At 40.8% G+C, this 15,439-nt stretch overlaps 1 long non-coding RNA gene and 1 pseudogene across 1 annotated transcript in view; both read right to left on the bottom strand.

Annotated features, from left to right (window-relative positions):
* LOC120575152 overlaps positions 1-13,896 on the bottom strand; it is an 83,361-nt gene extending 69,465 nt beyond the window's left edge. Inside the window, exon 1 of the long non-coding RNA XR_005641952.1 lies at positions 13,430-13,896. This is a non-coding gene — a long non-coding RNA (uncharacterized LOC120575152). The remainder of the gene's footprint in view (positions 1-13,429) is intronic.
* On the bottom strand, positions 1,369-3,230 carry LOC120575151 (annotated as a pseudogene).
* Positions 13,897-15,439: the final 1,543 nt, after the last annotated feature.

Genomic DNA, 15,439 nt, shown 5'->3' on the forward strand with positions numbered 1-15,439 from the left:
TGGTGCGTTTCACGAAGGCCAAGCCAGGCTGAGGAGGAGCGACTAGGTTGAGCCAGGCTGAACTAATTCAGATAGATGCGCGTCCACGGCTTTCCTCAAAAGACAGCGAGGTCGATCACAGATTTACTGATGCCAAAATGGAGAAGACACGTTGTGCATACTTTACACAGAGTGAGCAGCAGATTCTAATGGAGACATATGAGGAAGTCAAAGACATCATTAATAAAAAAGGCAACACGGCCGCTGTCATTAAACAGCGAGAAAAAGCGTGGCAAACCATTGCGGACCGCCTGAATGCGTAAGTAAGCCTATTACCCCAAAAATATATATTTGCTGCACTGAAACAGTTAGGCTATATTAACACCATTCATTTAGTACTTTATTTGCAGAGATTAACAGTTGTACATCACATCATCCTTAAAAGTCAGCAACGTAAGTTAATTGGCTTGTCAATGTAGCATGAAGATTAAATAGAGTATAGGCCTACACAGTAACGTTAAATTAAAATACTCAAATGATACGCCTTTTTTTTTTTTTTTTTTTTTTTTTTTTTCTCTTCTAAGTATACATATTAACGTGCAAGGCTGTTACTTGTTATGATAGTCTGGCGGTTTTAATGTAATTTCTGTTACTCATGTTCACAGAGCAAACATGACTGGCCAAAAGAGGACCTGGCAGCAAGTCAAAATCAAATACAAGAACATCTTGCAGACTGGTAAATGTTTAATGTTAGTGAAACAATGTAGGCCTACTACAAATGAGGTGTATAGGTTACTCGTAAGGGGACTGCTCATATTTGATATTATTTTGTACTGATTTTAGCAGTAAAAAAAAGGACACATAGGTCTGGCACGGGGGGTGGCCCAGCTACCCCAGAATTTACCCCAGCAGAGGAGGTGGCCCTCGACCTGAACAAAGGGAGGCCTATAATTGAAGGAATCCAGGGTGGGACCTCCACCGACTCTGTCCCACCCACAGAAAGTGCCCACTTCATACAAGGTAGGCTACATTATTCCTATACTGTAGTAGCCTGAATATGAAACATAATAAACCATTTAGCCTACAAGATATCATGTGGACTGTCTGACATTGTCTTGCAGTGTCTGGCAATACTATCACTCTTCTGGAGCCCCTTTATGATGACCTAGATCCGGTGAGTATTAATTCTTAATGCCCCCCCAAGGCCTGGCCCCTGTCAAACCTTTGTCAATACAATTCTGTGGAATCTGGTATAGGGTGAAGGCACATCTGCTGCACAAGACGAGGAGGAAACTATTTCAGTGGATTCAAGAAGACAGGAGGTACAGTATCATGTCACTCTTGTGGAAATACTTATTTAGTACATAATGGATTATAGTGATGTGGTGCTCATAGCAAATATATTTTTAATAGGACCCAGACACTGTGCAGGCCAACACTCAGCCTGCCAACATCGTAAGTATTACCCTGAAGAACAAATTCACACCATGCACAATTCCTGCTGTATTTAAGAAAGTCTCACAGCAGCCAAGTCATAACTGATATGTGTTCTACAGAGTTCCCAAACAGTCAGGTCCCTGTACACAACACACCTACAGAAACAAATAGATTTGGCAGAGATAAAAATTCAGTTAAAGAAACGAAAAATGCAGGAAATGGACCTTGATATGCAAATCAAAAGACAAACCCTGAGGAAACTGGATTTGGAAATCAAGAAACTGGAGAGAGAAGTAAATGATCATTTAAATGCATACTTTAAGAATGACAGCAACACAATGTATTCATCTTTTTTTGTTCTTTCCCCAAGCTCGCAGCAGACAAGTGAGACATCTACAAAATAAAAAGGTCAAAAAACATTGTGGTGTCTTTTCCTTGGTATATAGGCCTACTCTATACAATTAAACCAAAAACAAATGTCCACTTCAAAAGCCAAATGAAACATACATAACTCAGGAATCAAAAGTAATTGGCAACGTATTGGTCTCTGACCAGCCTGCCATTGACAGTGTCTTGGAATATTGCTTCATTGTCCCAGTCCATATCCAAGGCTACTCTGGGAGCCCTTTCCTTCCTCAGGCAGGCAATGTTGTGCAGTGCAGTGCAGGCAACAGTGATGTCACAGGCCCTCTCTGGGGTGACTCTTAGGTGGTGAAGGCACTGGAAACGGGACTTCAAAAGGCCAAATGCCATCTCGATGCGGGCCCTTGATCTTGCATGGGCAAGATTATAGGTGTGCTGTGCTGCTGTCTGGGGGTCTGCAAATGGAGTCAGAAGAAATGGCTGACATGCATAGCCCTTGTCACCAAGCAAAACACCAGCATATTCCCCTGAGAACACAAAATGTAATAGTTAGAACAAGAAGTATAGGGAAACTGTTGACACTATCATGATGTTCAAGGTGCTTATCAATAAAATGCCTGGGGCTTGCCTTGTGAAAGTCGCTGGAAAATTGTAGAGGCCCTAAAGACTCTGGAGTCATGGACCGAGCCAGGCCACTTCGCCTCTACATTGCTGAAAGTGCAGTCAGCATCACAGATCATCTGAAACAATAGGTTGTGTCAAGGTCATGTCATGCTCAGAATTAATTTAGGCCTATGCAGTTGACAGACAACATAAGTAGCCTACTTACCTGAACATTGATACTGTGGTAGGATTTTCGATTCACAAAGTCTCCCTCATGAACACCTGAGGGGCGTTTTATTCTAATGTGAGTGCAGTCCAGTGCACCTATCACATTAGGGAAACCTGTAACACGAAATAATGAGTAATGGCCTACTGTGAAAGTAACACGATTCTGTAATCTGTAATTCATGTTAGGCCCACCTGCAATTTTGTAGAATTCCTCCTTAATGAAGCATGTTCGTTTGTGTCCAGGAAAGGTGATGAAGATGTTCAGGAATCCTTGCCGCTAAATACATTTGTCTGATTGAACGGCAAACTGTGGCTTTGCTCAAATTTTCGGCATCTCCAACTGCATATAAAAATATGCCACTGGCAAAGAACCGTAGCCCTATACACACCGTCTGTGGGATGGTGGAGGCCATGGCTCGAGATGTCGGTGCTGAATTTTCGGACCCAGCAGTCTGCACAGATAGCGTATGCCATCTCCACAAAATTCTGCTGCAATGTCATACAGATGGCTGTCGTCAAAAGCCAAAGTCCGACCGGTCCAAAAAATCTTTCGTCGGAAAGCTCTTCTTAGTATTAGTGCTTCTTCGTCCATTACGCCGGTCTGTGAATGGGCACGCCATAGTAAATCGAAAAACACACACGCAGCGGGATCTTTTTATATTGTTCATATAGGCCTATTAATGAGTTTATCGAAAACAGCCTTGGAACTTCAGCCGCCATTTCAACTTTATATAAACCTCAAAAAACACAGTGCAGACGTCTTCATAAATGTAGGCTATAGTTTAACAGTAATGAATATCAATAGGCCTACCTATAAAAAGTAATAGGCTAATGGTTGTTAAATTAATAACAGGAACATTTATAAATGTCAGGATAGCAATTGCTTTATTCGCCAAATGTAGAATATAGATCCGCCAATCTGACGTGGTGATGATTGTTGAAACTAATAATTTAGGCTATAGTCCAAAAAATGAGTATTATGTTGACAGAAATGATTCTACAATTCCTATTTAACTCAAACGGTATCGAACATAATAATAATAAGAACAACAAACTTGTGGTAAACTGTGAAATTAATTAACTATTAATTTGAAAAGTGACGATAAAAATTGACGCGGCTTCCACCCGGTCCAACGCCGTCCGTAATCAGCTATGAAAACATGGAATAACTAGGCCTATTAAAGAACACATTCATTTCGTTGACCAGAGTGACTGCTAAGTGAACAGAAAAGGCTCCAGGATTAAATAAATCCTGGCAGTTAGCCTGGTCGGGACCAGGCTAACTGCACAGAATAAATCTCCATGGTGATTTATGCGCCTCCGCTTTCGTGAAACCGAATCAAGGCTTAATTCATCCAGGATAACTGGGAAATCCCGGCTTAATCCCTTATCTTGGTTTTGTGAAACAGGCCCCAGCTTTAGCATCAGTCTTTGAGTACAATATTATGTACATTTGGCTATCAAATGCATGTATCCGCTGGACACATTCAAAAGTCAGCTGTAGACAGTTTTTAACTGAATCAGCTTAATTAGCTACAGCTAATAGAACCTGCTACTGCCAGTTGTCATTTTAGCAGTCACAATCGACAGTCGCTAGCAGGAAATGATAAGCTTTTGTCTACCTCTGTCTAAAAATCAAAGACCTGTTGTTTAATAAGGTACTAAGAATTGTAAGTGGTAAAACTGCTACTGTTAAACTGTATAGTGCATATCCTGCAAGAATGGAAAGCTCGACAAAAAAAAAAATCAATACAGCATAGTATCGCAATATTTTCCGTGGCAATACTATATCGATACACAGACGCCAAGTATCAATCTTTTATTGTGTTGGTCAGTTTGTCTGCTTGACAATGCCATTTCGCAGCAGTAACATTTAAGTGAGATGAAGAAACAGAGAAATGTATCTTTTTAGATAAAACAGATGTCGACAATGGTTGACAATCGATGTATGTTAATGTGTATGTCTCCCTGTTAACTATGTGCTTTAGCAATACTGTGTGTAAATATGGTCATGCTAATAAAGCCTCTTGGAATTTGACAGTTTCCCTTTGGGGACATACTGTAATTTGAAATTGGGAAAATTTTGAAGTTGGAAAAAGGTAATAAATTGCAATATATCGCAGAATACTGCAATACACTATGTTTAAAATCACAATAATACGTATCGTGACATATCAAGTATCGTGATGCTTCTTGCGATTCCCACCCCTGGTAACTAAAGGGGGTGGGGCATAGCAGACAAAGGATAAGAATTATGTTAATTCATTGTATTATTGATTTAAGTTGATAATTCAGGTTTATTTAACATAAAGGCCTTTGCTTGACAGATGGTTATGATTGTGTACTAAACCATGAATAAAATCATAACTCATCTCACCATTGGTCAGTCGCCAGCATCATGTTGTGGTCTGGGAAGTTGTTCAGGCAGATGGAGGACATGTCCTCTCTACCACCTACAACTCCACAGGACTCAGTGCACAGCGTGCTGGGACAAAACTAAAGGCCCAACTCTTTGAAAAACTCAGTAAGTTGTCTCACTCTGTGTGTTTTCTAACTTTCTAATTTCCAGTTCCTCGCCCCAGTATTGTTCTGTTTGGCTGCTCCGCCTGCAGAACAAATAAATACACTTCAGCGCTATCGGTTTTCCATGCTGCACAGCTCCCCCGGTCGACAGAAACATGTCAAACTGCGCAAATAAATAGCTCCCTTGTAACCCAAATAGTGTAATTGCTCAGATCCTGCACCCCTGCCTGCTCTCTTCCTGAACATAAGAACCAGCCCAGAAACTTCCTCTGCCCCAACCTGGGCCTGAGAAAAGGAGACTGTCTGCCCAAAACACTTTAACACCTCCACCTCTACCCAACCATTTCAGGAGGAAGACAGGGGGGGGTCCAGTTCACCCATATTCCCCACCAACTTCAAACATTGTGCAACATCAGTTCAAATGAAAATGTAATGAAACCCAGAGGGAATTAAAGGATCACTCTAGCAACAGATAAGATACAGCCAAAAATCATATACAGTATAATAGCAGAGCAATACATTTCACAACCAGCCATTTAGACTGTGAAACAAAAAACAGTCAATAAAACTGCACACATTAAATAAATGTATGATGTAAAATATGACCAATGCTACATGACAACAGTAGCAAGATTTTAATTAAACACGAAAAAAAAAAAAAAAAATCCATGAGAATGTATGCAGCAGGACAAAAAAATAATACACATTTACAGTACAAAAGTAAAACAAAAACCCATTACAACAATTACGCCTCATACACTACAGCAATACATAATTTGTTCATACAGAATGTGCAGATTTGCATTATGGGTACATTTACGAGCTTGTCAGGTGAAGTTTAATGTAAATACATGTGAGTGAAGACACTCAGTGCGGAGGGTAGAAGCAGTTAAACGCACAGACCTTTAACCTCAACCTCTTTCTTTAACTCTGACCTGCACCTGAACCCAAAACTCACACCTTCTCCCCCAAGTTGCTGCTTTTACCTCTAGGTGCAGCAGTAAACAGAGGGATGTTTCCCCCCCCCCCCCTCTGTGATATTCAATAGGTTCAGTGGAGATAAACTGTGGGGCTCAGTAGTTGTACGCACCAGGCTCAGAGCCCCTCTATATGACCCCAGAGGTTAGGCAAAGCAGGTCTGCTCCACTGGACTTCTGTGAGAGAGCAGGATCATTTACGTTCATATGGAAGAGAGAGTGCTCTCTGTGTGTGTGTGTGTGTGTGTGTGTGTGTGTGTGTGTGTGTGTGTGTGTGTGTGTGTGTGTGTGTCTCTCCAGTTCAAGCTAAGGAAATGAAAAGTGTTTTCAAATGTTTTCACAACCTGGGGGAGTTTAAGGACCTTGCTAATCACAACCACACGTTGAAAACCTACTTTGACACAATCCCACACAGCTAATGGATATACACACTGGATTTACAGTACAACCTGTACTGTGTGAAACCATAGCTAACCAATGCAAAACAATTTAATTCACAAATCTGGTTTCGATGAATAATGGCCAACTTCAATTTCCTAGCTGGAGCCAGTAATGTAATATGAACTTGTGTACAGTATACCAATGGGCAGCTAAACATAGCTATGTCCACTTCCTCCATCATGAAAACCCCAGAATCCCATTTATAGCATCATCTAATCCAGCCCTGCCTCTTATGAATATTTATGCTTTCCAGTGTGTTTAGGTTAGAGTCGTACACCGTTATCACTGGGGGCATGTCCGAGACGTGTAATTGTTTCCATCCACGCTCATGTTGCAGGGCTTTGCCAGCAAAATAAATGTTTTCTAGATATGTAAACACAGCAACCAATGGCAACAAGAATGTTTCAGTAGCGGCATCATTACATGAGGTACGTTTACAGTAGTAGAATAATTTGGTTAATTTATCTAAATTTGGAAATTCCAACTCACTCTAGTGGCCAGTGGATGCCACAATGACCTCTTTGGAACATCTTTTATAGGATTAACTAATACATTTGCTGAGGTCATAGTCTGTGCTGCAGACAGCCTGAAGCACTTCCACATACCTCTTTACATCAGCATGAATTTCCTGACTCTCTAAAGGTAAGTCACGCTAAAGAAACCAACAGCACCACAGAACCTTTATGAAAGACGGCTGCCAGTATTTTTTCCTTTTACTGTACAGACAATATGAACATAATGATGAACCCAGAGAATTACCGCCATAATCTGTAGCTCCCCTCAGCTATACAGAGCTTTATAGTGAGTTTCGGCTGATTGTTTAACTGTACAGCCCACAACTTTACAGTTTTGGTTCAGTCTCACCGTTCTCATAGCGTCGTTTTCGGCCCTAAAAACCCACTGTACACTACCTACTGCACAAATAGCAGACAAACAGTTATAGATTAGCTGGTGAACGTAGTGGAGCATTTAGCAGCTAAAGAGTCCGATATTTCCCTCAGGAGGTGGCAGAGACCAAAACAAGAGCTAAAGAGAGTGAATATAAGAGTTACATTCATCAGGTAGACACAAACAAATAAAAGCTAATGTTGTTCTGTAACTTCCGGTTCGCAATATCAAACTTGAAAGGTGATGAAATGTACGTGATGCGTTCACAGCTTGTTTCTGCTGCCCCCCAAGTGGCCAAAAATGAGTTATCGCAGGTTTGAGTAAAGGATCTGAGTACTATATAAACTTTTACGCAGTAGTCTTAACATTTCAACATGAATTTTCAGAAAAAACAAGCCATGCCAGTGCCTAACAACACCTCTGAGTGGGTTTTAAAATTAGGCACAGTCAGAGGAAATTTCAATTTCTGCAGTATGCCCGTGCACAACTAGTCTGTTTTTTTGGCAGGCGGTTGTCCTACACTATTCACTCTGCGCCTCCAACCAGCCCAACGCCACCCCCACCTTGCCCCCTTTAGCGGCACACCCTCCTCTAAAAGCTTTTTTAATTATGGCAGCCAATAAAGCAGGTCTGGCTCTGACTGATGGTAGTGTATACACCACTGCTCCTCTGAGCCAGCACTTATATGACACACACACACACACACACACACACACACACACACACACACACACACACACACACACACACACACACACACACACACACACACACACACACACACACACACACACACACACACTTACAGTACATACAAATGCACACGCATACCACATGCACACGTGTATAAATGCACTAGACGCAAAATGATTTGACCAGACAATAGAACTGGCTCCACTGGCATTAAATCTGTCTAATCATCTTTTTTTAAAGTCTGCAAAAGTGATAGTGGCATGCCCTCATCTACTCAAGAGAGAGAGAGAAAGGACATAAAAAAAGAGCAAGAGAGAGGGGGCAAAGAAAAGAGAAAGGCAGGGAGGAAGACAGAAGAGGAAAAAAGGGCATGAGGGAGCAGAGCTACAAAACACTGTTTTCCTGCGTCTCCCTAAAGAGAAGGTGTGTGTCTGCTGCTAGATTGTTCAAATATAAAAAAAAAAAAAAAAGCTATGCTGAAAAATAAATGCAGAGCTAAAGATAGACAGCGCAGCATGGCGGACTGGATGACTCATCCACTGAAAACGGTACACTTTCAATTATCGACCCTGTATCATAAAACAGAAATGAAAATGGTGACATCATGCGCTTGATGAGCTACACTGCTGTTGCCCGAACATAATGGGGAAACCTAAAGTAAGCTTAAGTTCCTCAGAGCCAGGCAGCCAAAAATAAGATGTGTTTTTAGGATGTGCAAGTGTAAGTGCTCCCAGGCTACTTCTACCTGTGTGAATGTGTATGCGTTTATGGGATCCAGAGGTCGTCTGGTCCACATAAGACACTAATCCAATTGTCACTGTTAAAAGAGACGTATTCGACCCCACGGCTTCACAGGGTCACGCTCACTTCCTGTTTGGACCAATGGGGAGACTCCATCAATGGTCTGTTGGCTGCTACAGCCAGTCTCAAATTACAATGCCTGGGTCTGGGAGCCACAGTGCTCCCAGGGGTAGTTTTTGGAGGTGTCCATATGTGATATGTGGAAGTTGGGTGGGGTTCTAGCTAGGCGGGTCACGCAGCCACAGAGTTGCAACCCTACCCACTTCAAAAGGGTCCTTGTCCTTTGTATCCCTGAGGGCGCCCTGCTGTTTTCCCTCTGTGGCACCCCCAACCGGCTGGCCCACCTCATAATGGCGGATGACGCAGGGCCCCTGCTCAAAGGCCTTGAAGTTGGACACCTTCCCAGCAGCACCGCCTCATGACCTCCCCTGTGTGTCTGATGCTCATAGCATCCCAGCTGATAGCGGTTCCACTTTGATCTAGCCTAAAAAATAAAAAAAAGTGTAACTGGAGGACGCCACATTAGGACCACAAGACTCCCTCCAATATCACCATATAGACCATATGGAACAACCTGCTGTGGCTACACTAACTTTAAAAAGGAAGCTCTTATATTATATATAGGTTGAGACATATTGCAGGCCTCTCTGGTATCAAGACAGAAGACAAAGGAGAAGATACAAACAACCACAACAAAGCCTCACCTGTCCTCTGGGTTATAATTATGCATGTGAGAGAGCCTGGTGACGGATAAAAAGATGAGATGAAAGATTTCCATTATCTGGTGACTTTTAATGATAACCTGTGGACGTTAAGTGTACATGTCTCTCTCTTCTTTACATTTTCCTAACTTCCTGCAGCCTCGTACAGGATGAAAAACAACTTCCACAGAAGATATTCAATCATTGCAAAATAAAGTCTTCATTTTATTATGTCAAAGTTAGTTTTATTGCTATTTTACTGTGTCCAGTGACAGCATTGCAAGGTAACTGAGGAAAATGCAGACCAGACTTACAAGTTAATGGGCCATAACTCTAAATATAGCTCATATTGTCCTTTAGACTCACACTTTCCAAGTGATGTATAAGTTGAGCGGGCCAAACCACCAAAAGGCTCCTTCATTAGAGAACACTGGAGCATGACCTTGTGACACAGCTTCTATTTTTCTCCATTGCTTAACCAATAGTGATGGCCATCACTCATGCTGATTAAGTAAACCCCAGTGTTAATAGATTTCCTATGGAAGGCCCTCTGACAGAAGTACAAATGTATTCAGGCTGAGCCCCTGAGGCACTATGCCGTGATACATGGCTCCAGTAACTGTCCAGGAAATGTTTTACGAGTGGACCAAGTGGCTTGTTTAAGGTCAAAGGTTACATAAAAAAACAGATTGGTTTAAACTGTGTCATTCGATTGACACTAGAGGGAGTTTAAAGGAAACCCATCATGCCTCACAGTGGGAAATCCTAAACCGGCTCTTGAGATATTTATTTTTAGTATTAGAGGGAGGTTAAACAATATAGGCAGTGGAGAGGTGCCGAAGCTGAAATCCACTGGTGTTAGGACTGAGTCCCTCTCACCCCCCATGTTTTCAAAACCCAAACAAACAGTAACACTGAGTCACTAACACCTTTCGACACGCTGGGACCCAAACACAAGCTATGACAGGTCAGCACTGCAGGCAGAGACTCACGTCTGATCAGAAGCACATGAGCAGATGACGACTTATTCTGGCTGAACCTGTGAAAGTAGTTTATGGATTATTACGGAGATCAAGTGTCATCCAGATACTGTACTGTCTCCTTTAATTCAAACTACTTCCCTGCCATTTGGATTTTCTTTCATTGCACTTTAATGCATTGCCACTGTGCAGTTGGGAGTTGTCACGCAGTGATAGCAGTGTTTTTGTTTGGTTTAAAAAAAAAATAAAAAATAAAACCTTGTGCCTGGTTTTAATCTTTATGAGCATTAGGCTGAAAGCATTTTTAACATTTTCCAATAGCTTCTCAATGAGTTTTATTAACCTTAAAAAAGGTTTCAGGAATTTTCTCAGCCCACAAAGAAACTTTAACTCTTAACAGTTTCTTTTCTGCCAGTCCCTCCTATATACTATAATGTATCTAAATTATCTGAAAACACTGCTGAAAACAGAAAGCAATGAAAGGGCATTTGGAGTAGTAAATTCATCAACTCTGATGTGTGAAGGAAACTAGACTAAAAAGTATACTGCAATGCTTCTCGGCCTATGAAACTGTGATGCTCATTACACACTCGAGAACAATATAGTCTGTTTGTCGGTCTTAGATTGTAACCACTAGTGGTTTAAGAAATATAAAGTTCTGTGTCTGATGGTAGACCATGTTGTTATCTAAATCTGTATTGTGGTCATTTATGGACATCGCACGCTAAACTCATCAGTCTCAGCAGCTGGACTTTGTCAAATTGGCTTAACCCCATGAAGCTTTGGCAAAAGTTACATTTCTGTTATTTGTTATGCTCTAATCTTCTTCATGACATCCGCTATTTTACACTGTCAAAGTTCCTTGCATTTATAAATTCATCTTTCTGCATTCCTGGAGCTAATAAGTCTTTGGATGCGGCTCTTTGAATGATATTGCAATCTTTTAGACCTATTATTGCAGCCCAGCCACCTCCCCAACACCATGACATCCAGGATGTTCTGGGAAATTTCCACTTGCTGGTTTTACTTCACAATCACCAGTATCTAGTCTAGCTGTCCTGTAAAACAAATGCCTAAATATGATCACAATACATGATAAGTGTGTTTTTACTATAATGCACCTTGAAATGAGCGCCTGGTGTTATTCTTCTGAGATCTATTTGACCAGCATTATACATGCACATGCTTCAGTGAGCTGAAGACTGTATTCATGCCTCACTAGCTAAGTTTCCATCCACTTGTCAATCGAATTATCTGAAGTTCGGTAAAAAAACTCATGCGAATAAAGCTGGTGAAAGTGTGTTTCCATCCAACAGCTTTAAAGCGAATTAAAACCTGTGCGTAATGACGTCACATGCTGTTTTGCGATTAAATTGGTATATTTACTTGATTTGAGACATTTTAAAAAGGTGTTTCCATTCATTTTTGCACTGAATCGCACAAAATTCAAGCAAACATTTGCGAACAAAGTTTTGCTAGACAAAAGTAGTTGTTGTTAATATTAGAAGCCAAAGAAGCTACAATGGGCCTTTGGCCGAGGATCTGATCCAGCTCATCAAAAAGGTGGAACCTGCCTTTTATTTTCCCTCCGGCACCGTTGCAAGACAACTCTTTTTTGAGACATGTATCGCTGTTTGAGCGCCTTCCATTTACTCCGGAGGACGTCCCACGGCTTGTCGTAACCTTTGTTGGTCATTTCCGTCGCGAGTTCCTGATAAATTATGGCATTTCTTAGATTTTTGCTACTGTATCTAAAATAGCCGTTATATTTTGCTCGTAAATTAAATTCAAAAAGTCTCTTGTCTCCTCGTTCTTCCACTTACATGTGTCTTTGTTGACACCTGTCATGTGTGCAAATAGAGCGGAAATACTGGGTGGAAATGAACTAAAACTACTTCTTCGTTTTGTGGCGGGTTGCAACCATAAAATGACCTAAAACGTAATCGCAATTCACGCAACATCAGCATTTATCGCATAAGCCGTATATCGATCAAGAGAAAATCCAATGAGACCGAATGTATTTCCTTTGAGTCGATATTCATGAAATTCTATCGGATTTTACTGTTTACATAAGGCATTTTTCATTCGATATCACTTAATTTGGATAGAAACGTGTGGATGGAAACATAGCTACTGTGTACTAAAGCAATACAACACTACGCATACATTCAGTTACAGAAATCACTTTTTGTAAACAATAACAAGCTACACAAAACCTATAAAAATGTCATAAGTTGTAGCCAGCACATAACCACTATAGTTCAGCACAAGAACACACACTGGGCTGTGCTGAACTATAGTTAGTTAATGTTAGTTTATTTTTATTTCTGCATGATGCCAAACATCTGGCCCACCCCACATGGGATAACAAGACAGCACTATTTTACAAAGCATTCATCATCCGGTAATATATACAAAGAAAAAAGCACAGACAAACATATTGACACATTTCAAATGAACTCTACAATGAAAAGAACTGCTATAGCAACAGTTTAAACTTTATCCTGATAAAGAGCATTTTCTCCTCATCTCCCAGGCTTTCTCCAAGTGTTTCATACATAAACAGCCTGCTCAATCTTTGTGCATCATTATAAAATCAATATCTGTTTTTAATCACTGCAAGGCCAAACTGCACTAACCGCCCACATGGCTTATTAGCATTAGCTAGGCCTACCAATGGTCAAAAAGAAAACATATGGGACATGAGTTGGCACACATAAGGAAGACACAATACACAAATTGTCCAAACAAAAATACTAAAGGTAGTTAACCAACAGCTATAAGTCAATTTAAAGAAATATGTAGGCCTACTCACAGAAGAAAAACGGTCAATCACAGCTCATGTCCAGTTCTTTTGTTGCTGGTTGTCCCACCGCTCCTCGTGTGTCTTTAGCCGACGGAAAGCAAGAAAAGTTCCGTTCATATGCAGCCGAACAGGCAATGTCGAATAGATACACAACAGCTTGAATAAGTACGGGAAATATACGGCCTTAATAACACAAGCGTATCACCCACGTGGCGTTACTTGGCAGTAATCTCATTCAGTTTTAATTTACAATATGGCGCTTTGACAGGCGGAAGATCAGCAGACAGCTAACGTTAACTTAGCCTTGACGTCAACGTCCATCCTCTCTCGTTTTAACGGAACAACAAACCGGTCCATAACACACGTACAGTCACAGAACTAAAACTTATTGTATACTCCTGGCTAACGTGTAGCATAGCTAATTCGCCGTCTAACCCCTTTCGGCACATATATATATGTCAATGTTCGGCACTGGCACCGAGAATGATGGCACCCATGAGCTTTGAGCAACCAATCAAAAGATGAGGACACTATCAATTTTTACACAAGATTACTAAAATTGTTTATATTTTAATATGAATAATAAATACTGTTAAATTCACTTTCATAGAAACGTCTGGTTAAAAAAAAAGATTTAAATTAGTAAATGTTATAGCCTACAAAATATTAGAAATGTTAGGTCTTTTTCGAGCCGCAACCCTCTCCGCAATGCCTGCCTTGCGGATCCTGTCCTGTCCCCTTTCCTCAGGGACTATGCTTTATGAAGATGCTTCACATCTATGAGGTCTTATTTTCTAATTTAAGTCTTTTCTTTGCTGCTAACCTTAATCATAGAAAGTACCTTAATATTGGTATTTCCTTATTGAATATATCTAAACTGATCTAAACTTTGTCAGCATCAGCTGTGCTAAGTCTCAGCTATATAGGCCTACTGCTGATGCCTATAAATGTTCACATTCATGTTAACAACTGCGAAATTATATTGCTGATGTGTCCTTTCATAAACTGAAGTGTTGGGAATGGTTGACCTGTTTGTGACATTAGATGAAAAGTAAAGGTAAAGCCTTCATTCCCTGATGCCCATGACTGTTTTTACCGAAACTTAGAACAACCCATTTGTTGTAAAGATAGCCTATTAAAATGTTGGACTGAGATACTGGCCAACAATCCTTCCCTGCAGCTACACCACATGCGTTGCTGAAAAACATTTGGAGGAGCATTTGGATGGAACCAACCTCTGTGTCTGAGTCTTCCTGTCAAGGTCTGGAAGTAATCCACTCCTCTTCAATAAGGAAAGAAAGAGGGAAATTATAAAGCTGACAAGTCCCAAATGTGTATCCCATCCCTGCAACTCAATTAACCCTCTGTGGTACAGTTAAAGTTTACATCAGATCCCAAGGCAAAGCTATAAGGAATATACTCAACTTCTGAAAAAGTTTTTAGTGGGAACGAGGAAGAGAAAATATACACAGGCATTAAAATACAGAAGCTATATTCAAAACGTAATGATTAAACAGTTGATAAGAGAATATTGGTGACTAACGGAAATCCAAACAAATGGAAAACTATAAAGACTTTCTTTTCTTTTTCTCAAGGAGGAAATGAAACATAAAGAAAAGAAGGATCTGTGCGGGATTAATGGATCTGGGTGTGTAGACCTCCCCAGAGCTGGAGATTTGATTATCCTCCATTTATCCAGACCTCTTTTCATCCCCCAATCCACATTTAAACCTCCCATCATCCCTCGGTCCTCTATATTTCTAGTGCCAGCATCTGTCATCACTCCTACTTCCTTCCTGACCTGTTTTCTTATGGTGCCCTGGCCTCTTTTCAAGAAAGACATTGATTAGCAGAGGACACCATGATTGACTGCTCTGTCACAGAGCAGCTCGTTGAGATTCAATCAGTCCATTGTTATCTTGAAGTGCCTCATTTATATCTCTGGAGAATAAAGGAGAAGGGGAGTAGTGAAAAAGGCTGGGAGGTAGAAAGACAAAGTAACTGCTGGTGTTAATCTGA

Source organism: Perca fluviatilis, chromosome 15 (assembly GCF_010015445.1).
Source record: "Perca fluviatilis chromosome 15, GENO_Pfluv_1.0, whole genome shotgun sequence".
NCBI classification, from domain to species: domain Eukaryota; kingdom Metazoa; phylum Chordata; class Actinopteri; order Perciformes; family Percidae; genus Perca; species Perca fluviatilis.